The sequence below is a fragment of the Pleurodeles waltl genome, chromosome 1_2, assembly GCF_031143425.1.
Source record: "Pleurodeles waltl isolate 20211129_DDA chromosome 1_2, aPleWal1.hap1.20221129, whole genome shotgun sequence".
NCBI lineage: Eukaryota > Metazoa > Chordata > Amphibia > Caudata > Salamandridae > Pleurodeles > Pleurodeles waltl.
In genome coordinates, this window is record NC_090437.1 from 355,096,007 (window position 1) to 355,122,344 (window position 26,338).

Here is a 26,338-nt window from a genome sequence, read left to right on the forward strand (position 1 = left end):
TACCTAACTCGCCCTGGCCTAGGGACACCCACAGCTCACCTCCCCCACCCAGACACCTCCACTGCACGCAAAGTCCACAGAATGAGGTTGTACTCACCCCCTTGTGTCTGCTGTGATGCCCTCAAGCGCCCATCCAACTCCGGGTAGGCCACCGCCAGGATCCGGAACAACAGGGGGGGTCATGGTGCAACAGGCACCCCTCCCACGTTGGGAGGCCATCCCCAGCTGAGCCTTCGCCGTCTTCTTGCTGCAGCGGCGAATGTCCTCCCATCTCTTCTGGCAGTGGGTGACCCGTCTCTGGTGGGTCACCCAGGGTCCGGACATCCTTGGCGATGGCACGCCAGATGTCCCTCTTCTGGTGGGCGCTGACCTACATGACATGCACAAGGGAAGAGGAATAGTCATTACCAACTGCACCGTCATTGTGAGTGTCCCCCTCCCTACTCTGGCCATGTGGCCCATTCATTCCCATGCATTAATGTTCTATGAACTCTGCCCCCTTCCCTCTTACAACCAGCCCTCTCCACCCAGGCCTAGCCCATACAACGTGCTCCCTGTGTACTAACCTGTTGGTCTGGAGGACCGTAGAGTAGCGTGTACTGGGGGAGGACCCCATCCACAAGTTTCTCCAACTCCTCTGCAGTGAAGGCAGGGGCCCTTTCCCCAGACGCAGCAGCCATTGTCGCTTCCAGACCGAGGTCACAGCAGCACTTGCAGTGTAGGTCCTCTCCTGTCGAAGGTCAGGTATCTAGTGATTGAACAGATAGAAAATGGCGGTGACGTCAGCGGCGGTGACGTCTGCGGCGGTGCGCATCATCACCGCCGGCGCACCTGTTCATTGGCTCCTGGGACCCATAGGGTCCAATGTTAACCAATGCAGCATTGCGCCGCGGTCTACGACCGCCTACCGCGACGGTGTACAACGCCAGCGCAGTTACCCCACAATCCCATTGTCCTAGTTTAGAGGTCAGACAGCCGCCATTTCAGGGGCCCACATGGCTTCATTTACTACTGCGTCACACATAGCTAGGCCTACACTCAACACACATACAGGAAGGGTTTTGTGAGTGGTGTAGTCTTGTGTGTAACTGTGGGTACATACCTGGAGGAATAATGACTGGTTCTTCGCTGTTGTCCTTCGTAGGCACCGTCAGCTGGGATATATGAGAAGATGGCGGAATCCTCCGGTGTACCGACCGCTGGTGGACCTGTTGACAATGGAAGAGAGACATGTCATCGTCACCTACCGGTTTGACCGTGCCACTATCCAGGAACTATGTACCCAGTTGGAGCCAGACCTGATGTCACCAATCCGCCATCCAACTGGAACCCCCCTTACGTGCAGGTGCTGTCAGTGCTCCATTTCCTTGCAAGTGGGTCTTTTCAGACTACTGTGGCCATGGCATCAGGGATGTCCCAGCCTATGTTTTCCAACGTGTTGTCCAGAGTGTTGGCTGCCCTGCTGAAACACGTAAGGAGATACATCATTTTCCCTCAGGTGGAGGATTTGCCTACAGTGAAAGGTGACTTCTATGCCCTTGGACATATCCCCAACGTCATTGGTGCCATTGATGGGACCCATGTAGCTCTGGTCCCCCCCCACAGGAGTGAACAGGTGTACAGGAACAGGAAGAGTTACCATTCCATGAATGTCCAGATGGTCTGTTTGGCAGACCAGTACATCTTGCAGGTAAATGCTATGTTCCCTGGCTCAGTGCATGACGCCTACATCCTGCGGAATAGCAGCATCCCTGATATGATGGGTCAACTCCAGAGGCACCTTGAATGGCTATTGGGGGATTCTGGTTACCCCAACCTTTCCTGGCTATTGACTCCAGTGAGGAATCCCAGGACCAGGGCAGAGGAACGGTACAATGAGGCCCATGGGTGGACTAGGAGGGTGATCGAACGCACCTTCGGCCTCCTGAAGGCCAGGTTCAGGTGCCTCCATATGACAGGTGGATCCCTATTCTATTCACCAAAGAAGGTGTGCGAGATCATCATCGCCTTTTCTGCAGGAGGATGATCCAGATGACGGTGTTGTAGCAGCTGTGGAGTCTGTGGAGCCTGTGGACAGTGATGAGGATGAAGCTGAGGAAGAAGACAACGACAACAGGGAGTCAGTCTTATTTCCAGCAATATTTCCAGTGACACACAGGTGAGAACATTTTCAGGTTTAACATTACATTAACTTTCACACGTCTACCTCTATCCTGTTTCTCGATTTAATTCACTATTTGGTAACTGAGTTGTACCCTTCCATTACGGTTTCACAGGTGTGGTTACCTACGTGTCAACTGCTTGCATCCTTCAAGGGCTTGTGATGTGTGACATAGGTATGTTAGCCTGACAATGGTAAACCCATTATGACACTGTCATTGATAATACATATTTACTAAATCACAGACTGACTCCAGATTGTTTTGTGTTTCAAGGGTGTTTATTTAAGTGCTCAAAAATGGAGTAGGGTTGTAAAATGGTGATGGGGGATGGTGGAGGAATGTCCATGGCAGAGTCCAGTCTATTAGTCTCACAGGTGCAATGCCCATCTGGGCATAGGAAGTGGAGCTGGGGCAGTTTGAATATGGACAGGGTAACAAAGTGGGACAGTGGGAGGACAATCAGGGTGGTCTCATTTCCTGGCGGGGGTCTTGCCATCTTGCTCTGTCCTGTTCCTGGATCTCAGGGACCGCTCGCGGGGTGGTTCACCATCTGCAGGGGGTGGGGTGTTGGTGTGGTGGTCCTGTGGCGGGGCGTCCTGTCCACTACCGCCGGCGGAGGTGGTGGGCAGTTCATCGTCCTGGCTAGTGTCAGGGGCCCCTTGGAGTGCCACGGTGTCCCTCAAGGTCTGCTATATGTCCTTCAGCACCCCTACGATGGTGCCCAGGGAGGAGCTGATGGTCCTGAGCTCCAGCCTGAACCCCAAATACAGTTCGTCCTGCAGGTGCAGGGTCTCCTGCAACTTGTCCAGGACCATCGCCATCGTCTCCTGGGAGTGGTGGTATGCTCCCATGATGGAGATGAGGGCCTCGTGGAGAGTGGGTTCCCTTGGCCTGTCCGCCCCCTGTCGCACAGCAGCCCTCCCAGTTCCCCTGTGTTCCTGTGCCTCTGTCCCCTGGATCGTGTGCCCACTACCACTGCCCCCAGGTCCCTGTTGTTGTTGGGGTGGTGGGTTAGCCTGGGTGCCCTGTAGTGGTGGACACACCACTGATTGACCTGTCCTGGGTAGGGAGGTTTGGGCCCGCTGGGTGGGTGCTGTGCTGGTGTTACCAGAGGGTGGAAGGTCGGTGTTGGGCTGTGCCTGTACAAGGGGAACCGACTGTCCCGAGGCCCACGATGGTCCTGGCTGGTCATCAGGATCCAGTAGGGCAGAGCTGTTCTCGTCACTGTGGGCCTCTTCTGGGGGTGGAGTGGTGTTGTCTGGACCCTCTGGTGTGGTGACGGTCCTTCGGGTTCCTGCAGGGGCATAAGAGCATGATTATTGCATGTGTATGTGTAATGGTGTGCAATGGGTGGGTGTTTGTGTACCCCAGTGCAAGCCTTCCTGTGTGTGGGTTTGTTTGATGATGGTTGGGGGGGTGTTCTGGGTATGTGAATTGGGCATACTTTAGTGAGGGGTGTCCATGCTTAGTTGTGTCATGCAGGGCTTGGTGTTGGGATGGGTGGTTAGTGTCATGGGTACATTAGTGAGGAGTTGTAGTGATAGGGGAGGGGGTGAGGGAGGGGGTGTGTGATAGCATGCAGGTAGGGTGGGGGATATGATAGTTAAGATTTGACTTACCAGTGTCCCATCCTCCACTGACTCCTCCGAGGCCCTCAGGATGCAAGATGGTCAAGACTTGCTCCTCCCATGTTGTTAGTTGTGGGGGAGGAGGTGGGGGTCCGCCGCCAGTCCGCTGTACCGCGATGTTGTGCCTGGAGACCATGGTACGCACCTTCCCCCGTAGGTCATTCCACCTATTCCTGATGCCCTCCCTATTTCTTGGGTGCTGTCCCACGGCATTCACCCTGTCCACTATCCTGCGCCATAACTCCATCTTCCTGGCTATTGATGTGTGCTGTACCTGTGAGCCAAATAGCTGTGGCTCTACCCGGACGATTTCCTCCACCATGACCCTGAGCTCCTCCTCGGAGAAGCAGGGGTGTCTTTGGCGTGCCATGGGGTGGTGTGGGTGAGGTGTGGGGTGGTGTATGTGGTGATGACTGTGGTGAGTGTAGTGGTGTGTGGTGTTTTGTGCGTGGATGTTGTGTGGGTGATGGTGTTGTGTGCCTCTGTGTGATGGGGTTGTCTATTCTGTGCTCTCTCTCTGGCCTTCGTCAATAATTTTTGGTCGTAGGGGTTTGTGGTTGATGTGGGTGTGTGTTTTATATTGAATTGGGTGTGTGGGAGTGGTGTTTGTATGTGTATCAGGTGTGTGTATTTTGAATTGTCCAATGTGGCGGTGTTTTGGAGAAGTGTGTGTATTTTGAGCGCGGCGGTGTGTACCGCCAATGGAATACCGCGGTTGAATGACTGCCGCGTGGATTCGTGGTTTGTAATAGCATGGGCGTGTTTCTGTTGGCATGGAGGTGGAGGATTTGTTTCCGCCAGTTTATCACTGACCTTTGGTGTGGCGGTGTTGTGTGGGTGTCTGAATTTCGGCGGATTCCGAGATGTGTGTCATAATAGCTGTGGCGGAATACCGCCGCCGCGGCGTTGTATTGGCAGTCTTCTGCACCGCGGTAAGCGCCTTTTACCACCAATGTTGTAATGACCCCCTTAATGTGATCATCAGAAAGTCCTCCTCCCACTGTATCCCATCCATTATAGCAAGAAAATGGGTAGTGTCTTTCAAATAGGCTGGCAGAGATGCAACAAAAGGTCTCAAATAATGGTCAATGAATCTAGATGTATTTTCTGTGAATGAACCAATGGTAGAAACAATGGTCCTACCAGGAGAGTTAGGAGGGTCCTTGTGTATTTTGGGCAGGAGATACATTACAGGAGTTCTAGGGTGATCACACTTTAAAAATAAACATTCCACCCATTCCAGTAGACCTTCGTCTCTCCACTGTGCTAACATGTCCCCATATCTTTTATTAGCACAATCCATAGTGTGGAAACTTGATAGTTCATAACCTTCTCGGTCATTCAAATGTCTCCAACCCTCAGCCAAATATTTATCCTTGGCCCTCACCACTACATTTCCCCCTTTATCTGATTCTTTAATCACAATTGAGGTATCCCCCTCTAAGTTATCTAAAGCTCTCTTTTGATCCATAGTTTAACTATAATTACCTATGAAATGTTTCTTAGCCTCACAATGTATTTGAGGTAAGAACACAGATATAGGCCCTCATTATGAACTCTGCCGGCTGAGACCACGATGCTGGTGGTGGCGGTAATGACCGGCATGGCGGTCTCAGCCTCCAAATAATGAAGGCTGTGGGGACTGCCACAGGCGGCCTTCCACCACCGCCAGGCTACCGCCGACAGGAAGCCTGACAATGGCGGAAATCATTATCCGACAGGGCAGCTGCTCTGGATAATGATCCCTTTTCCTCCAGCCTTTCCCTGTCGGGTTCACCCGCCAGGTAAAGGTTGGCAGAAGGGGTGCTCAGGGGCCCCCATGCAGTGTCCCATCGCGAAGGTCACTGCCCAATTTACGGGTAGTGATCTGTGCGACAGGTGCTGCTGCACCCACCGCACAGTGGCATTGAAGTGGAGCTGCCGACAGTGTCCCGACCCTGTATTCTGCTGGGCCGGCGGACAGAAACAGAATGTTGTTTATTCGGCCGGCAGGGTCTCGAGGGGGCTGGTAGTCAGTGAAATGACCGCTGGCATGAACACGGCGGTAAACTCTGCTGTTTTCTTAATGACCCCCTTAGATTTGAAATGACTCGCATAATTGACCCCCACATCAAAACCATAATCAATCAAATTAATTAATAGGTCCTCCTAACCTGCACTCGTTTCATCTAACATACACATGTTGTGCAATGTTTCAATATCACTAATACACAGAGTGCTTTTAAAGTTGGTGTCTTGTCAATTACTGTACCAGTCAATTTGTGTAGAGAACCGTTTTTTAAAATTAGGTTTTCTCATGATCAAAAATAAATAAATTCTAGTTTGTGTAAAATTCATACTGGTAGTGGGACAGAAAGACAAACCCAATGACAGCAAATCTATTTCCTCCTTAGAAAGTAAACGGCCTAATAGATCTACCACATTCATTGTGTTGGTTGTCTGCCCCTTTTTCTTGTTCCCGACGGGTGACTTTGCATTTTTGTGCTCTTCTCTTAGCCTGTTCGTCTCTTTGGTTCCACCTTGTGTTCCTCTTCCTCTGCCTCTGCGTTGGTTCAATTCTCCAAACGTCTCTGCCCTTCCCTGATTTATCAGTTGGTATTGTACTAAAAAATTCATCCTTTGATTCACCTGCACCTTAGTATTTTGAGTCAACATGTTGTCTGAGGTGTTAGATAGACTACTATATGAAGCTTCACTTTCATCCCGTTCCGGAAATGACTGTGTTCCCCTAATGTCCAACGAGTGGTTGTTAGTGAATTTTTGATATAGATGTTCATATTTTTTATGAAACGTTACGATTTTCCCTGATTGATATAGCCTTTATAGTCTCTCAAGAATTCCCTTTGTTTTTTGGTCATAATTTCACCTACATATTTTTTGAAAATTCATCCCAATCTTCTTTTGACATCAATTTTGTTATCTCCTTTGTTAGTTTCTCTATTTTGTGCAATAATTTAGCCCAAACCTTGAGGGTGTATTTTACTAGAATGCTCATCCTTGTTAACAAGCAATTCTTGGAGTTGTCCACCCACTCATGAAACATGCCAGGTTCTGGGTCTTCGTATGTGGCAATTGCGAAGACCCTCAGATCTCTAGGTACCCATTCCACCTCTATATATTGTTGCAATAATTTAGGCACCCACCATTTAGCTATTTCTTTTTTGTGCAATTTCTCCAACTCCTCAAATTAAACTGGTAACTGCATCCCTTCACCCTTTTGTGGTTGTGTGTCGGTGATCTCTGAGACACTGCCAAAAAATAATCTCCTTGAGGTTGCTTTCCTCTTTGCTTCTATACTACAAGCCTCAATTCTTTACAATGATTTGTCTTTCAGATTAATGTCTGATATCCTCGCACACAGTTTTCCTTCAGGGAATATATATCTGTGATAGTAAAAACAGAGACTTCGTTCTCATCTTCTACTGCCCGAATTCCCCAACTGTTGCGTCCTTCCCTAGGACAGAAACAAGTCCCCCTGTGAACTAACTCAAGTAGTGGTGAGCCCTCCGGTTCCTCTCCTTACCGTTCGTCCACCCAGGCAGCCTGCGTGTCACTACTGGGGTTCAATCACTCCGCCGAAATGCGCATCTTGCCACATACGCTGCCAAACAAAATCCTTCTTGCTATGTTTCTGTTCCCAAGCTTATCTGGTACTGTTACCGCAGCATCAGTGCTGATATCCAAAGCAGAAGGAAAATTCCTGTATGGAGTCAGCAGCAGAGCGGGGGACCCCAACATGTAAACAACTAATGCTGAACCAAGTTCCGGTAGTCTGGGGCCTCTAACGCGTCGGTTTGTGCTGGGCACCGGTAGCCTGTCCTTTATGCTAAATAGTTCCTCGACTCACAAGAGCGGACACGGACTCCAGTATGCGGGTGCAGAAAAGCAGTGTTTTATGTGTTGGCATCACCAATGCGTTTCGGGCATAGCCTTGTTCATGGTTCAGCATGCTGCCTTGTTCGCACCACCTCGTTAACGGATCACCCTCTGCCCAAACAAGGACCAACATGTTAGACAAAACAAATAAATATATATATATATGTATATTTCATAGGAAAAGCATTTATTGTTTTTTCTAATAACTTTGGCCTCTTTCGCTGAATCTCCACAAAACTTTCCAAAAAGTTGCAACTTAGTGACTTGTATCTGCATGGATAGTTTCGGGGTGATCAGACAAGCGGAGGGGCTGACATAATAGGGGAGTCCCAAAACTCAAAATCCCCATACATTTTCCATAGACTCCTTTAAGAAGGGCTACAGCAAAAACTGATGAACGGAATTACACTAAATATGGCAGAAAGCGAGATCTTGGTCCACAGATTGTGCCTTCTATGATTTGGAGTAGCACCATTCAGTAGTTTTTCTAAAAGGTCAAACATATTTGTATATCTGAATGTAGGAAGCTGGCCTGGTGTGTTGTGGGTACCTATGTTACTTACACCTTATACCAGGCCCAGGTATCCCCTCTTAGTGAAGTGTTGGCAGTGTCTAGAAGCCAGGCTCTCTAGATGTAGCTGTGGATGAGCAGCCAAGGCTTATCTAGGAGACATGCAAAGCTCATGCAACCCCACTCTAATCACACAGCACTTATACACGAAAGAAAACACTCAGTTGTACAAAAATAAAGGGACTTCATTTTTTTAACAAATCACCAAATACTACAAGGGTAACCCCCATAAAGTGGTAAGTAATATACTAGTAATCAGAAATAGGCATAGAAAGGGTTAGAAAACAGTGCAAATAGCAATAAACAATAGGGACCCTCAGGGAGCACAACCCATATACTAAAAAAATGGAATGCAAATAAGATACCCCTACCTAGGTAAGTACAATGTGTAGAGGGGAGCTGGGAGTACTAGAAAACCACAGAGGTAAGTAACACAGTAATGCAGGAGTAAATCATTGGAGTTTTCTCAAACCACACAAAAGGAGGAAAAGAAGAAAAAGAAGACACCCAGACAAGACTGCAAGAAAACCACGGTAGGTTCCTGAAGGAAGAAGACCTGTAGAGAGAGGGGACCAAGTCCAAGAGTCACAGTGGAGTCCAGGATGAGTAGGAGCTACTACCCACCCAGCTGTAGTTGCAGGAGTTGGTCGACGGTGATGAAAAACAGGTCAGTACTGTAGCCCTGGGGTCGGAGAAGAGTTCCTGATTGATTCAGCTGATGTCTCACACCAGAAGGAAGATTGCAGATGGGTGTTGGTACAGGAATTCCACCAACAAGCCTTGGCAAAGGTAAACTTGCGGTTAGTGGAAAAGGGGTGCAGCTGGGGACTGGCAAGGCCCAGGAGGACTCAACCCAGGAGGGAAGTCACAGAGGACCCTCAGTGTTGCAGAGAGTCCACAAGAGCAGAGGCATCACCCACAGGAGTCTCATAGAAAGGGGACACAGGTGTCACAGAAGAGGCACACGCAGCACTACAAAAGAGGATCCCACGCTGCCGAATAACCACGCAGGAGGCTGTGCCTTGCAGGAAGGAGTGCTGGGTGTGGGAGTTACGCGTCGCCTGAAGATCCCTTGAAGGAGATGCAAACAAGCCTTGGCAGGTGCAAGAGATGCGGTGCTTGGGGGTACTGTCCTGCATGGGAAGGCAAAGGCTTACCTCCACCAAAGTTGGACAGCTGGCAGAGAGGACTAAGAGGACTACTCCAGACCACCACCCATGATGCAGGATTCACGCAGCTCAAGATGAGGAGAGATCCACCAGCCGGCTGTTGCATGTTGTAGGTGCCTGCGTTTGCAGAGGAGTGACTCCTTCATTATAAGGGAGATTCCTTCTTCTTTGTGCAGGCTGAAGAGTTGCAGTCTTATGAGGATGCACGGCTGGGGAAATGTTGCAAAGGTGGCAGGAGACGTGGAAACAAAGTTGCCGAATAGTCTTCTTCGTTGTATCAGTCTTTATTGGTTCTTGGAGGGTCCAGTCACGGATCCTGTGGCCAGAAGTTGAAGTGGAGGTTGCAAAGGAGTCCTTCTGGAATCTTGCAAGCCAAATCTGAGGACCCAGCCAAGAGAGAGACCCTAAAAAGCCCTGAAACGGGGATTGGTCACCTAACCAGGTAGGCACCTATCAGGAGGGGGCTCTGTCATCGCCTGCCTGGCCTGGCCACTCAGGTGCTCCTATTGTTCCCTGCCAACCTTGGAAACAAGGTGGCAGAACCCAGGGACCCTCTGGAGGAGATCTGGGCACCACCCCTAGGGTGGTGATCGACAGGGGAGTGGTCACTCCCCATTCCATTGTCCAGTTTTACGCCAGAGCAGTGACTGGGGGTCCCTGAATTGGTGTGGACTGGTTTATGCATGGAGGGCACCAAGTGTGCCCTTCAAAGCAAACCAGTGACTTAGGAAGGCTACCCCTCCCAAGCCAGTCACACCTATTTCCAAAGGGAGAGGATGTTACCTCCCTCTCCCAAAGGGAATTTTTTGTTCTGCCTTCCTAGGCTTGATCAGATCAAGCAGCAGTAGGGCAGAAACCTGTCTGAGGGGTGGCAGCAGCTGGGCTGCCTGTAAAACGTTGTAAGACTGGTGGTAGCAATGCTGGAGGTCCTATAAGGAGCCCCCAGAGTGCATGGAATCATACTTCTAAGACTTGCAACGGTATTGGGGTATGATTCCAACATGTTTGATACCAAACATGCCCAGGTTTGGAGTTACAATTATGTAGCTGGACATAGGTAGTGACCTATGTCCAATACACACGTAAAATGGGGTCCCTGCACTCACAAAGTCCAGGAAAATGGACCTAGAGTTTGTGGGGGCGCCTCTGCTAGTGCAGGGGTGCCCTCACACACAGGTACCTGCACCCTGCCTTCTGAGCTGAGAGGGCCTACCATAGGGGTGACTTATAGTGACCTAGTGCAGTGACCTGTATTGAAAATGGGTGCATACACCCGTTTCACACAGACTGCAATGGCAGGCCTGCAGAACCCTTTGCATGGGCTCCCTAAGGGTGGCAAAATAACTGCTGCAGCCCATAGGGATCCCCTGGAACCTCAATGATTGGGTACTTAGGTCCCATATACTAGGGACTTACATGGGGGGGCCACTATGCCAAGTGTGGAAAGAAAAAGGTACAATTTATAGGATAGAGCAAAACTACTGGGGTGCTGGTTAGCAGGACCGCAGTAGACAAAGTCAAACACACTGACAACAGGCAGATAAAAGGGGGTAACCATGCCAAGAAAGGGGCTACTTTCCTACATGGACGATTGGGTCTGTGATAGGCGCGAAAGACTCTTGTGGGAGCATCAGTTTAAAAATGGAGGGTTCTGATTGGCCCAGGGAGCTTCTTTTCCCTTGGACTAATTCGCTCATATGGGTGTGACCGCTCTGAATGGCTGCCAGCAACATCAGAAAACCGTTGCTGTTAGGCATTAAAGGACTCGAGGACTTGGCCCCTGTCCTGAAGGTAAACAAAAAAGTGATATAAGGGGGCAGGGTAGGGATACCCTGCCTCCCTAGGCCCCACTGGGGGGACCCAGAGGTACATCCGGGGCCAAAACACAAAAACATCTGATTAATATATTATGGATTTTGGGGCGTTAATTGATTTTATTGAAAAGATATTGCTATTTTTGGTCAAATTTCTTGCCTATTTTTAAGCCAACCATGCTCATGTGGACCATGCCCTGCCACTGTCACGGAACCACATCTCAGTGTATACTCTGATAACATATGTATGTAGAGATATATATATATATATATATATATATATATATATATATATATATATACACACATATATATATATATATATATATATATATATATATATATATATACACAAATATATACACACACACACACATATATATATATATATATATATATATATATATATATATATATATATAATACATATGTATATTTAGTTTTTTCAATTAAAAAAAATACTAGGGTTTCAGGGACATTATAGTTAGGCTCACATTTCAAAAGTACAACACCATAGAAATTCAGCAGTTATATTTAGAGTTATTTCAAGTAACTCGTGTCCTACAGTAACTATAACTCTTGCCCCCACCATGCACAGTTTCCTCATTAATAATTTTATTGGAAATGTTGCAGTACTAATTTCAATGATGCCACAGAACATGTCATGACTGATGTACTATATGGGGTAATTAGCAGTGCATGGTGAGGGAGTGACATTCTTCTGACTGCAGAAATATATAGGCCCTCATTACAACTGTGGCGGTAAATGCTGTCTACCGCCGTGCTGACAGCTGCCAACATACTGTTACCGCGGCAGTATTCCGTTACGGGTATTATGACCCACACTGAGAAATCAGCCACTATACAGATACCCACACAAGTCTGCCAGACCAAAGGTCAGTGATAAACTGGTGATAGCAAAACCCACAACGTTACACCAACAGGAACACGCCCTCAGTATCACGACCCACGAATCACCGCGGCCGTCTTTCAACTGACGTAAACCATTGGCGGTACATACTGCCGTGCTCAAAATACACACACATTTACAAAACGCCATCAGATTTGACAATTCAAACTACACACACCAGACACACATACACACACCACACTCACACACCCAATTCAATATAAAACACACACCCATATTACCCACAACCCTTTCCATGAAAAAAAAGATTGCCAACAGAAAGAGACACGAGCCAGGAGCACCCACTCAATCTGAACACCATCACCCATACACCATCCACGCACCTCACACCACACACCACAACACAGCACCCCACACATCACCCCACACATCCTCACATATACCACTCACGTCCATGGCACCCCAAAGACACCCCAGGTTTTCAGAGGAGGAACTAAGGGTCATGGTGGAGGAAATCATCTGGGTAGAGCCACAGCTATTCGGATCACAGGTGCAGCAGACGTCCATTAGAAGGAAGATGGAGCTATGGCGGAGGATCGTGGACAGGGTCAACGCCGTGGGACAGCATCCAAGAACAAGGGATGACATCAGGAAGAGGTGGAATGACCTACGGGGGAAGGTGCGTTCCGTGGTTGCAAGACACCAGGTAGCCGTACAGAGGACTGGCGGTGGACCCCCACCTCCTCCCCCAAAACTAACAACATAGGAGGAGCAAGTTTTGCCAATAATGCATCCTGAGGGCCTCGCAGGAGTAGCAGGAGCACTGGACTCTGGTAAGTCAAATGTTTACTACTTTATCTCCTACACCCTACCTGTATGCTATCACAAACTCCTACCCCTACCCTCACCCCGATCACTCCACCACCTCGCACATACCCCATCCATCACAACCCACTCATCCCAATACCAAGACCTGCATGTAACACCAATGCATGGACCCCCATCACAGACCTGCATGGAAACCCATCACCGCAGCATGCCCATTAGAGAGACTCACCCAGCCCACAATATCACCACTCACACAAGGCCAGGCTGACAGGGGAATCACAATCATACAGGGAAACACACCCATGAACAAGATGACACATGCAGATACAATAACACGGCATTTCCATCCCCACAGGACCCAGAGAGGAGGTTCCATCTTCATCCAGTCTCCCCCCTGAAGAGGCACACAGTGATGACACCAGCTCTGCACGCCTGGATCAGGATGACCAACCTGGCCCATCCGGGACCTCTGGACAATTCGGACCCCTGCCACAGTCCCAACCCACCACAGAGCCTCCCCCCTCAGGAAACACCAGCACAGAACCCACCCAGCGGGCCAATGCCACTCTCCCAGGACACGACAATCAGCAGTATGTCCACCACTACAGGGACCCCGGGCAACCCCACAAACACAGGATGATCAGGGACCTGGGGTCAGTGGCAGTGGGCACACGGTTCAGGGGACAGAGGCACAGGACAACAGGGAAACTGGGAGACAGGGGGAGGACAGGCCTAGGGAACCCACTCTCCAGGAGGCCCTCACCAACATCTTGTGAGCATACCACCATTCCCAGGAGACCATGGACCAGTTACTGTACAAGTTGCAGGAGACCCAGAGGCTACAGGAGGGACAGTACCTGGGGATCAGGAATGACCTTAAAAACATCATCCTGGTCACCATTACAGGGGTGCTGGGCGACATGGCCAATACCATGAGGGAGGCAGTGGCACACCAACGGGCCCCTGACACTAGCCAAACTGATGAACAGCCTTCCACCTCCACCAGCGCTAGTGGACAGGAGGCCCCACCACAGGACCAACAGGCCACCAGCACCCCACCCTCTGCAGAAGGAGAACCACCCAGCAAATGGTCCCTGCGATCCAGGCAGAAGCCAGAGAACATTGCCAAGACCCCCACCAGGAAATAAGACCCTCCTGACTGTCACCCTTCTGTCCCACTCTGTCACCCTGTCCACCTTGAACTGCCATTGCTCCCCTTCCTATGCCCCCTTGTACAATGCACCTGTGAGACAAATAGACTGGACTCTACCCTAGACTTTCCTTCACCATCACTCTAGCCCATTGCACATCCCCCTCTACTTATGAGCACTTAAATAAACACCCTGAGAACAAATACAAATCTGGAGTCTGTGAAATGATTCAAATATGTATTACGTCTACATAATCAAAGCATTGCAAGTCAAATGTACAGTCATGTATACTTTGAAATGACCTTTGGTGGGCAGCAGTACACATAGCAGGAACCAGAGTGGGCCACAGAGATCTGAAAATAGAGATGCCAAAGGGTACAGTAAGTGGCCATAGACATAGGGAAATCAGGCTGCCATGTACAATGTCCAACAGATAACTGAGAAGTTAAGTTACGTTACAGTGTCTTCCCTGTGTGTCACTGGAAGTACTGCAGTATTATGTTGCTTCTGTTGTCAACATCTTCTTCCTCTGCCTCCTCTTCCTCACTGTCCACAGGCTCCACTGCTGCCATACGACCATCTCCAGGCTCATCCTGCTGCAGAAAAGGCACCTGGCGTCTCAATGCCAGGTTGTGCAATATGCAACATGCAACGATGATCTGGCACACTTTCTTGGGTGAGTAGTACAGGGATCCACCTGTCAGATGGAGGCACCGGAACCTGGCCTTCAGGAGGCCGAAGGTCCTTTCAATAATCCTCCTTGTACGCCTATGTGCCTCATTGTAACATTCCTCTGCCCTTGTCCTGGCATTCCTCACTGGGGTAAGTAGCCATGAGAGGTTAGGGTAACCAGAGTCACCTGCAAATATCGAGGGACAAGTGTTAGACACATACTAACCTTTAGGGATAACCTCATACCCAGACACCAACTTATACTGTGTGGGGACCTTGGGCTCACCTATTAGCTACACCCTGTGCCTCTGTAGTTGTGCCATCACATATGGGATGCTGCTATTACTCAAGATAAAGGTGTCATGCACAGAGCCAGGGTATTTGGCATTCACATGGGAGATGTACTGGTTGGCCAAAGACACCATCAGCACATTCATAAAGTAATAGCTTTTTCTATTCCGAACACTTGTTCATTTCTCCGGGGGAGGGGAGGACAAATGTCACATGTGTGCCATCAGTGGCCCCAATGATGTTGGGGATATGTACCAGGGCATAAAAGTCAGCTTTCACTGTGGCCAAATCTCCCACCTGGGGGAATACGATGTAGCTGCGCATGTGTTTCAGCAGGGCAGACAACACTCTGGTCAACACGTTGGAGAACATTGGTTGAGACATCCCTGATGCCATGGCCACTGTTGTTTGAAAGGAACCACTTGCCAGGAAATGGAGCACTGACAGGACCTGCACTAAAGGGGGGATACCTGTGGGCTGGCAGATCGCTGACATCAGGTCTGGCTCCAATTGGGAACACAGTTCTTGGATTGTGGCACGATCAAGTCTGTATGTTATGATAATGTTTCTGTCCTCAATTGTCCCAAGGTCCACCAGGGGTCTGTACACCGGAGGATGTCACCATCTCACATTCATCCTCAGCGGTTGAAGCCTATGGAAGAATACGGTGAGCAGAGGGTCATATTCACACATCTATTGCAGTAATGATGAATTTATTCCTTTACAGAACCAGTATGTGAATCCGGCAATCAGTTTCTGTGCCAATGTCTGCTGTGATGCAATTAGGTGCAATGGCCTGTGCCTCCCTGAAATGGCGGCTGCCTGACCTGTGAGGAGGGACAAGTGGAAATAAGGTAATTCCGCTGGCATTGTGTGCCGTCGCGGTAGGCGGTTGATGGCCGCCGCACAACTTCGCATTGGTTATCATTGGGCCATATGGGTTCCAGGAGCCAATGGCGATGTATGCCGGTTGTGACAGTATTCACCGCTGCAGACGTCACACCATTTTTTCTCTGTTCACTCACTTGCTACCTGACCTTCAACAGAAGACCTACACTGCAAGTGCTGTTGTGACCTGTATCTGGAAGCAACAATGGCTCATGTGTCTGGTGAAATGGCCCCTGCCTTCACTGCGGAGGAGTTGGAGAAACTGGTGGATGGGGTCCTACCCCAGTACACGTTACTCAACGGTCCTAACCACAATCACCACCCTAACCAACACCACCCTAGCTTCCACCATATGACCACCCATAGTCACCACCCTACCCACCACTCTAACCAAAACCATAAACACCATAACCACTGTCACCACCCCAACAATAACCATCTTAACCACCACCATAACCTCCACCTACACCATGACCAGCCTACCACCATCACCAGACTAATACCATTCTATCACCGTCTTAAATGCCACCCTAACAACTCCACCCTAACCACCACCCTAACCACTAACAACCTAAACACCTCCCTAACTGGCCTACCACCACCCACATTATTGCCTCCAGCATACCAGCATCACTGCCCTCATCACCACGACCTACCACCACCAGCACCCTATCACAATCCTACCACCAGCACCACCACCAGCCCTACCACCACACTCTAACAACACTAACCCCTACTACCACTCTACAACTACCCTGCCCACCAGGGCAGTACACTGTGAGTACACTGTGAGCAGCCACAAGGGGGTGAGTATAGATTCAGAATCCAGACTTTGCGTCGCGTTAAGAGTTACCTGGGTGGGGGATGTGGGCTATGGGTGCCCCAAGGCCAGGGTGAAGATGGCAGGGTAGGTCCCTTGTTGGGCAGGCTCTGAAGCACTCCTACTCAATAGTGTTAGTGGGCATCTACTACTGGTCAGGGTTCTGTGGGTTTCAGGTGTGCAGCTAATGGCTTTAGGCATTGTACCCCATGGGGAGGTGACTATCTTAGCAACTGGAAGTGCATGGCCTAGTGCATAGGGCTGCTCCCTGTGTGTTGTGTACGCCAACTGTGGTGTTGTTGCTGGCATTGACCATGTGTATCCTCTGTCCATTCCCCCCCCACTTTTTGTTTAGTCACCCTGTCCTTGTGTGCATTAGCATCATCTGGTGGAGGAGCTGAGGCACTGGCGACGGGGGGAGCTGCATCCCACATGGGACTGGAGGCCGAATCCACCGACGGTGAGGGCACCAGTGGGACGGAGGGCGAGGGGAGCACAACGACGGGGACAGGAGGGGACACCACAGACAGCGACTCTTCCTCCGATGAAAGCTCCCTGGCGGTGGAGGACACTTCTGTGGCCACCCCAACAACAGGTACAGCTGCCACCCCCCCATACCAGCACCGCCCTCCCAGCAGCCCCTCAGCGTGTTTCCCGTTCCTGCTCACCCAGGAGGGTGGGCATCTCCTTCGCCCAAGGCACCTCAGACCCTGCCCCAGTCAGCCCTGCTGGCCTCAGTGAGGAGGCTATTGACCTCCTGAAATCCCTCACTGTTGGGCAGTCAACCATACTGAATGCCATCCAGGGTGTCGAGAGGCATTTGCAACAAACAAATGCATACCTGAAGGGCATTCACTCTGGTGTGGCGGCCCAACAGAGAGCATTTCAGGCTCTGGCTCTGTCCCTGTGTCTAGCCTCCTCCCTCCAACTTCCTCTACCCCAACCCAATCCCCTCAACCCCAGCCTATCCCAAGCACACCTTCAGACCAGCATTCACCCAAATCAACACACAAAAGTGGCTCAGGCAAACATAAGCACCACACTTCATCTCTCAGGCACTCACACAAGCACCACACCCATGTAGACACACCAACATCCACTGCCTCCACTGTGTCCCCCTCCTCCTCTTCGTCCACCTCCCTCCCAGTAGCATCTCCACTCACACCTGCATACACGACACCTTCATCCACTACCTCCATCACCAGCACGCCCATCACAACACACCCCTCACAAGCAGTCACCACCCCCACAACCATGCACACACCCCCTGTGTCCTCTCCCAGTGTGTCTGTGACCCCTCCTCCCAAAGTATACAAACGCAAGCACCCACCCACCCAACAGCCATCCACCTCCCAACAGTATCCAGCCCATGCACCTGTACCCAAACTCAGCAGACAGACACCTCCTACTGTCGCGCCGCGCGGTGCGGCGCGAGCCGAGAGCTCGACTTCGACCGGGCTTTCGGCTCGGGCCGCGCACCGCGTTATTAAGACGCGGCGCGCCCCCAGCCTCTCCTGCGCGTTTCGAGGCCCCAGATTTGCTTGGGGCCTCGTTCTTCCTTCTGCCTTTCACTGTCCCAGGGGTCTCTGAACCCTCTTACCTGTTTTTCTTCGTTTCTTTGTCCTTTCTTCTGTTTGCAGTCTGTTGTGTGCCTTTCTTTATGTCTTTTCCTCCTTCCCAGATTCCTGTGCTTTCCCAGCATTCCTTGTTCCCTATTCTCTATGGTTCCTCTACTATTCTGTTCTATATATTGTTTCCCTATCTAAGATGGTGTCCTTTTACTTCCTGTGGGTCACTTCCTGTTTGTTGGTATATAAGGGCTGTGTTTTTCCTCTTTCCTTGCGCTGCAACACTTTCTGCTCAGTTGGTGTCTTCGCTCCTGATTTCCTTGCCTTTTGGTTTTGGACTCAGCATTCTGTATTTTCTGATTTTTGCTCCTTTTGGATTCCTGTTTGTTGTTCTTGTTTTTCTCCAGGACTTTTCCTGTTTGGAGGTTTTTCCCCTTTGGAAGGGGTTTTTCCCTCTGGCGCTACTTTCTGAAGGGCACGGTCTGTTCTTGGTGTCTCCATTGCCTACAGCACCGTGGCTACCAGAAAGAGTCGCCCCTTTTTGGGCCAAAGCCGAACATTGAAGATTCACGCCACCAGATCTGCAAATTCCAGGCGCAAGCAGCACGTGAGTCGTGACAGATTGCAGCGCCTAACCATTCCGACGTCCTCAAACACCATGGATAATACAGTGGCGGCTGCTGCAGATCCGGAGCAATCTCTGTTAACCACGATTCAGCAACAAGCCCAGGAGTTGCAACAACTACGTAATGAAAATGCTGCGTTACGACAGGCTTTGGCCCTCCGCACCAGTGATGTTCCGACAATCTCCGCTTCTACCCCTTGTTTCTCTGGTGAACCAACCAAGCTTCGCGAATTCTTGGATGCTTTAACGGTGTATTTCGCCTTCCGACCTACTCAATTCTCCCACGACAGGACCAAGGTGGGTTATCTTATCAGTGCCTTATCCGGCCCAGCCTTGGCCTGGGCAACCCCGATGGTGTCCTCCGACGACCCGGTATTGTCAGACTATTCCGCCTTTGTGAGTCGCTTCAAACAAATGTTTAGCCGTCCTGGATTGGAAGCCTCCGCTGAAGAAGCCTTGTGCGACATCCAACAAGGCTCCCAAGACGTCCTACAATATATAACCCGTTTTCGTCAGCTGGCGGCAGAGACCACTTGGGTGGAACGTACTCTGGTAACATTATTTCGTAGAGGACTCAAAGAAGAAATAAAGGATGAACTAGTGCATTCTACCAGAGCGGAAGATCTTCGTGGCCTGATGGATCAAGCACTGTCCATCGAATATCGTCTTCAGGAACGGAGATCGGAAAAGAAAAGGAGTAGAGGGTTTACCCAACCAAGTAGCTCCCGTGCATACCTGCAGCGTTCCGAGGAACCTCGCACTCCTGCTAGAGACATCGAAGGGGAACCCATGCAGGTGGATACTACCCGAGGTCCGCTCTCTGCTAGTGAACGAGAAGACAGACGCAAGAGAGGGTTGTGCCTGTATTGTGGTTCTGCTGGTCACATACTCCGTACCTGTCCAGTACGTCCGTCCAGACCTTCGGGAAACGCCACCTCCCGTCCTCTGTAAGAAGGGAGGGGACGGGATCTACAGCTATACCTTCCATCAGCTCCTTTAATGACAATACAACTGCCTTGTTCATCTTTCCTGTCCTGTTACAACTTCCTGACGGTCGTCAAGAAAAGACTACGGCATTACTAGACTGTGGTGCTAGTGGTATATACATGGACAAGACATGGGCTGCTGCTAACCTAGTTCCTACTCAAGCAAAAGAAGTACCCGAACAGGTACACACTGTGGATGGATCTTTGATATCCTCTGGTCCTGTAGACACCACTACCCTGATGTTAAGTCTACAGGTGGGAAACCATCAAGAACACATCTCCTTCGATCTTATTACGTCCCCTAACCATACCATCATTCTTGGAATTCCGTGGCTCATTAGACATAATCCATATATAAATTGGGTTACCCGGACAGTCTCTTTGTCTTCGCAATTTTGTCACGAGAACTGTTTTACTTCCGACAAATATTGGTCTCCGAAAAGATCCTTAGCTACTGAAGGTGCCACTGGTATGTCCATTAATACGGTCCAAGGGGTCCCAGACCACTATTTGGAGTTTCAGGATATTTTCCAAAAACCGTCAAAACCTGTGCTACCTCCACATCGAGAATATGATTGTGCAATTCCATTAGAACCCGGCACAATTGTTCCTTTTGGGAGGATGTACTCCCTCACGGAACCCGAAAGGGAAGTTCTAAAGGAGTATCTGGACGAAAATATACAGAGTGGTCTTATTGTTCCATCGTCGTCTCCGGCTGGGGCCCCTCTCTTTTTTGTGCCCAAGAAGACTAAGGATCTTCGTCCGTGCCTGGATTTTCGAGGTCTGAATAAAATCACCATTAAAGATCGTTATCCTTTGCCTCTCATCAGGGACATACTGGAAGCAATCAGAGGGGCCCAACGTTTTACTAAATTGGATTTACGAGGAGCCTACCACCTTTTACGCATAAGAGAAGGCGACGAATGGAAGACAGCATTCAGGACCCCATTTGGCCATTTTGAATATAGGGTTATGCCGTTTGGTCTTACTAACGCCCCGGCAATCTTCCAGAGATTTATGGACTCAGTGTTTTCAGACCTACTTAATCAGACAGTCGTGATCTACCTAGATGACATTCTTATTTATTCTAGAAATCCTGAACTCCATACTTCCCATGTGAAACAAGTTCTTCAAAGACTTCGTGATCATCAACTATTTTGCAAACCAGAGAAATGTGAGTTCGACATAACGGAAGTCAAATATCTGGGCTATCATTTAAGTCCCACCGGCATAGCTATGGACCAAGAAAAGGTACAAGCTATCCTAGAGTGGCCTTCTCCTTCTACCATAAAAGAAACACAATGTTTCCTAGGTTTAGCAAACTTCTATCGACAATTCATTCTAGACTTTGCCAGTCAGACTAGCCACATAACTCACACCTTAAAGAAGGACAATTTAAAGAAGGGATTTGTCTGGACTGAGGCTGCTGAAGCAGCCTTTCAAAGCTTAAAGAGAGCCTTCACCCAAGCCCCCATCTTAAGACATCCAGATACCACCAAGCAATTTATAGTAGTAACTGATGCTTCTGAGAGAGCCATCGGAGCTGTCTTACTCCAACGACAAGAGGATGATGGCCTTGAACATCCTGTTTTCTATTTGTCTCATATCCTTTCCACAGCTGAACAACATTATTCCGTACTTGAAAGGGAATTATTGGCTCTGAAAACAGCCTGCCTTGAGTGGAGGCAGTTTCTGATGGGTTCCAAGGAACCATTTGAGGTGAGGACAGACCACCGTAATTTACAATGTTTAAGAAATTTTGTATGCCAGAATAGTCGTCAGGCCCGCTGGGCCTTTTTCTTCAGTCAGTACGATTTTTATATTACATATATTCCAGGATCCCAAAACATTCTGGCTGATGCTCTGTCTCGCCGATATCCAGAGTGTTCTCCTTCCTCATCCCAGTATCTTCTAGAACCCAGTAAGATCATTGGAGTGGCTCAGTCTTTCCTGGAAGAAGTACAACAAGAATACGCCAACCTATCGGACCATGACATAGAAGAACTAAGACCATTATTGTACAAGAAACAAGGATATTTTTATTACCAAGACCTGATATTCCTCCCTACAAACAAGGTGCAAAAGAAAGCATTACAAATGTGCCATGATTCCCCTGTAGCTGGTCACAGAGGCATCAAAGCCACACAAGAATTACTTTCACGATTTTTTTGGTGGCCTACCTGGAAACTGGATGTGGAAAGATACGTTCAGGCCTGTCCCATATGTGCCCAAGTCAAAATACCTCACACCAGACCGGCAGGATTACTACAACCTTTGCCTGTTCCATCGGCCCCATGGCATACTATCTCTACTGATTTTATGTGTTCGCTCCCACCATCAGCAGGAAACCGGGTTATCATGGTCACAGTGGATTCTTTCACAAAGATGGCTCATTTCACTGGCCTAAAAAAGCTGCCTACTTCCCAAGAACTAGGTCAAATATTCATAGATCATGTCTTCCGTCTCCATGGACTTCCACATACCATAATCTCTGATAGAGGACCTCAGTACATCTCCCGATTTTGGAAGCATTTTTGTAAAACACTGAATATGAATAGAGCCCTGTCTTCAGGGTTCCATCCTCAGACCAACGGACAGACTGAGCGTCTGAACCAAGGACTAGAGCAATATCTTCGATGCTTTTGCAATTCTACCCAAAGTAACTGGAGCACTTACCTCTCTTTAGCTGAATTTTCCTACAATAACTCAGTCCATAGTGCCTCCAAGGTCACTCCCTTTTTCTGTTCCTATGGTTTTCATCCTACCTCTTTCCCTACTTCTCCACAATCCAACTCTCCTCTACCTGCTATTAACTATTTCTCCAAACGCCTTCTCCAACTCCATAAACTAATTCGATCTAATTTGTTACATACCAAGAGGTATATGAAGAAGGCTGCAGACAAGAGACGTACAACCAATCCAAATTATCATCTGCAAGATAAAGTCTGGCTCTCCTCCAAATTCTTGCCCTCACGTCTCTCTCAAAACAAGTTCACACCTCGTTACTATGGGCCTTTCCGTATTCTCCAGTTGGTCAATCCTGTCACTGTCCGTCTTCACTTACCCCATACATGGAAGATCCATCCGGTTTTTCATGTTTCTCAGCTTAAACCTTATGTGCCTGATCCTTACTCACGTCAGTTTCCTTGTCCACCTCCTGTCCTTGTGAATGATGCTCCTGAATATGAAGTGCAGGAAATCTGTGACTCTCGTCTTTTTCATAAACGACTTCAGTATCTGATTCATTGGAAGGGTTATCCTCTCAGTGAATGTTCATGGGAAGATGCCTCTTCCGTTCACGCTCCTCTCCTGACTCAACGCTTTCACTGTTTATTCCCTCTTAAACCTGGGCCTTCGGGAGGGGGACCTACTGTCGCGCCGCGCGGTGCGGCGCGAGCCGAGAGCTCGACTTCGACCGGGCGTTCGGCTCGGGCCGCGCACCGCGTTATTAAGACGCGGCGCGCCCCCAGCCTCTCCTGCGCGTTTCGAGGCCCCAGATTTGCTTGGGGCCTCGTTCTTCCTTCTGCCTTTCACTGTCCCAGGGGTCTCTGAACCCTCTTACCTGTTTTTCTTCGTTTCTTTGTCCTTTCTTCTGTTTGCAGTCTGTTGTGTGCCTTTCTTTATGTCTTTTCCTCCTTCCCAGATTCCTGTGCTTTCCCAGCATTCCTTGTTCCCTATTCTCTATGGTTCCTCTACTATTCTGTTCTATATATTGTTTCCCTATCTAAGATGGTGTCCTTTTACTTCCTGTGGGTCACTTCCTGTTTGTTGGTATATAAGGGCTGTGTTTTTCCTCTTTCCTTGCGCTGCAACACTTTCTGCTCAGTTGGTGTCTTCGCTCCTGATTTCCTTGCCTTTTGGTTTTGGACTCAGCATTCTGTATTTTCTGATTTTTGCTCCTTTTGGATTCCTGTTTGTTGTTCTTGTTTTTCTCCAGGACTTTTCCTGTTTGGAGGTTTTTCCCCTTTGGAAGGGGTTTTTCCCTCTGGCGCTACTTTCTGAAGGGCACGGTCTGTTCTTGGTGTCTCCATTGCCTACAGCACCGTGGCTACCAGAAAGAGTCGCCCCTTTTTGGGCCAAAGCCGAACATTGAAGATTCACGCCACCAGATCTGCAAATTCCAGGCGCAAGCAGCACGTGAGTCGTGACACCTACAACCACTCCCTCTCCCTCCACTCCCAAACCCTCTCCCTCTTCCTGCCCCAGTGTGTCTAAGAAGCTTTTCCTGGCAAACATTGGCCTCTTCCCTCCCCCTCCCCCTCCCCCGTCCTTTCCCTCAGAGCAGGGTGTCCAGAACCCAAGACAGCACCTCAGCCACCAAGTCGCCACCTGCTGTGGTACCTGCAACACACAGAGGCTCAAAGGGGGCACCCGTCAGCCCAGCCAGTGTGCCAACAACCCCTGCAAAGGACAAAAGCATTCCACCACCTGCCAAGGTGAAGAAGGGGCCAGCATGCAGAAAGGGCAAGGAGCACGACCCACCCAGCAAGGTCTCCTCAAAAACACCAGCTGCCGGAGCCAAGTTCACACCACCATCTGCCAAGGTGAGGAAGGGGCAGAAAACACCAGGCAAGGCACTTCAGCTGTCGGAGGCCGCTGGTGAAGGCCTGGTTGCTATCAGCACAACCGCTAGCCCTGCCACCTGCACCGCGGCCAGCACCGCCAGCAGCCCCGCCGCCAGCACAGCCACCTGCACCACGACTGTCAGCAGCAGTAGCCCCAGTGTACAGCCGTCCGAGGCTGCATGAGAAGGGCTAGAGCCTCTCTCCACCACTGGCAGCACCAGCACCTCCACCACTGGCAGCACCGGCACCTGCACCCAAGCCAGCACCACCATATGCACCGCCGCCAGAACCGCTGCAGGCCCCTCCGCAAGCACCACCACCTGCCCCGCTGACAGTAGGGCCATTACCAGCAGCAGCAGCCCCAGTGGGCAGCCATCCAAGGCTGCAGGAGAAGGGCTGGAGCCTCCCACCACCACTGGCAGCACCCCACCTGCACCGGCACTACCACAAGTTTGCAGCCTTTGCCGCCGCAGGATGGAGTCTAGCCCTGCCTCCAAGGACTCTCATGCCACCTGTTCCATGCAAATCTCGTGCCTCAGGCACCCAGGTGAGGGAAAACATAATAAGGGGGTGCACCACTTGATCCATCAGGTGAAATACAATAAATATATACAAAGTCCAATATAGTCAAAAGAGTAATGATGGCAAATATCTGTTGGTTTCTTCCAAAAAGTTTTTAATTAGCACTGGTTCGTAAGAGAAAGCAGCCAACGCGTTTCGCCCTATACATGGGCTTCTTCAGGGCTGTAAAGTAACATACGACCATACGAAAAGTAAGATAACATAGTTGTAATGTATAGAAAAACAAGAAGGAACATATTAATGTATAAAACAATATTTTACAAAAACCAAATTACAAGAACACGATACATTTTGTGACTGTAGTGAAATTACAAAAAAGTTACAAAAAACAAAGAAAAACAATTAAGGTCGATACATTTTTGAAAAAAGGGGAGTCAAGGAAAGCACATACCAATATTCCGATTCGGATACAAGTCGGGCTCGTAACGGGCATGTGAACGCGAATGCCGAAAGGTTCTAAAGAACCAAAAAGACTGAAAACAGGGGGGGAATACTTAGTACTATATACAACGAGTGCAGTAGGTATAAGCCTATAACTGACTATTGCGGTCTTTACAGTACCGCTATTTTCACTTCTCTTTGGGACAATCGCGTACACACTGCATATTTTATTCACAGCATAGAATATTTGATTCTTTATACCTACTATATATATGGTATGTGCTTTCCTTGACTCCCCTTTTTTCAAAAATGTATTGCTTCACTTCATGATTTGAACTAACTTGTGTCATCTTGTTACCTTAAGGGAAGGAACTATATTAACATTTATCACGTTGCTTCTAATATGTATATTACAATTGTATGGGCTTTGAAGCTTACTTTATTCACTTTTCTATTTCGGTGCACATTTTTCTCACAAGAGATATATGTATATATATTGCTTGGGATGCTCTCTCACCCCTTTTTCTTGCTGGTTCTGTGTATAAAATACGATTTGATATCGACCTTAATTGTTTTTCTTTGTTTTTTGTAACTTTTTTGTAATTTCACTACAGTCACAAAATGTATCGTGTTCTTGTAATTTGGTTTTTGTAAAACATTGTTTTATACATTAATATGTTCCTTCTTGTTTTTCTATACATTACAACTATGTTATCTTACTTTTCGTATGGTCGTATGTTACTTTACAGCCCTGAAGAAGCCCATGTATAGGGCGAAACGCGTTGGCTGCTTTCTCTTACGAACCAGTGCTAATTAAAAACTTTTTGGAAGAAACCAACAGATATTTGGCATCATTACTCTTTTGACTATATTGGACTTTGTATATATTT